Source organism: Acyrthosiphon pisum, chromosome A2, assembly GCF_005508785.2.
Source record: "Acyrthosiphon pisum isolate AL4f chromosome A2, pea_aphid_22Mar2018_4r6ur, whole genome shotgun sequence".
NCBI classification, from domain to species: Eukaryota; Metazoa; Arthropoda; class Insecta; order Hemiptera; family Aphididae; genus Acyrthosiphon; species Acyrthosiphon pisum.
Window position 1 is genome coordinate 18,129,117 of NC_042495.1, and position 852 is coordinate 18,129,968.

Sequence of the window (852 nt, forward strand, 5' to 3'; positions counted from 1 at the left end):
GAAGTACCAGGGCACACGTACAAAAAACAAAAAAAAAAAATGTCTCCGACCGTGAATAAAAACCCCGTTGGGCGCCACTTTGTGGTATCACCCGTATTGGATAATACGCGGTGAACCAACTATATGCTCCTTACCTCCGTACACTCTAAGCTAATGATTATCTCTAGAATAAATTCAGATTAATGCACTGTTAACTTTTGAGGTACGATGGTATGCGTTTAGTCGATCTTACGTCCGTTCCCTAAATTGGAATGACTATTAGGACGCCACAACTAGAGCACTGTTCAGTTTGTAATAAACCTCATTGACTATAGGTGTGTGGGTCTGAGCACTGTCCCAATATTCAAAGGTAAGGACAAAGAAGACTTAGAAATAATACTCAACTCGGGTTTTACTGGTCGGAAACACTTTTATTAAATTATAAAACAAACATAAATAAAACACTTAGCGAATTCAGACCACCAAGCCCGTACTACGATCGACGTTTCACACGTTCGATCGTCGTACCTGCGTTCTCGCCGACTCACTCAGCGACAACGGGACTCAACGTGCCTGCGAGTACGGCGGTGTTATATAGTAAAATATCATTGCTGCCTCAGCACATATCTCTTCACTGGCCTGACCTATGTCAATAATTTACAATTTAAAATATTCCCACCTATGTTACATAGGTATATATTAAATAATAAATAGTGACGGCTATCTACAATATACGACAACACTGACCTACAAAATAAAGTATTTCATTGTAATGATATGCTCACATATCATTATAATAAATAAACTAAAATCTTACAGAATAATAAATAACGGCCAGACTGTCGTTAGTAGAAATCGGGCATCCCTAACAAA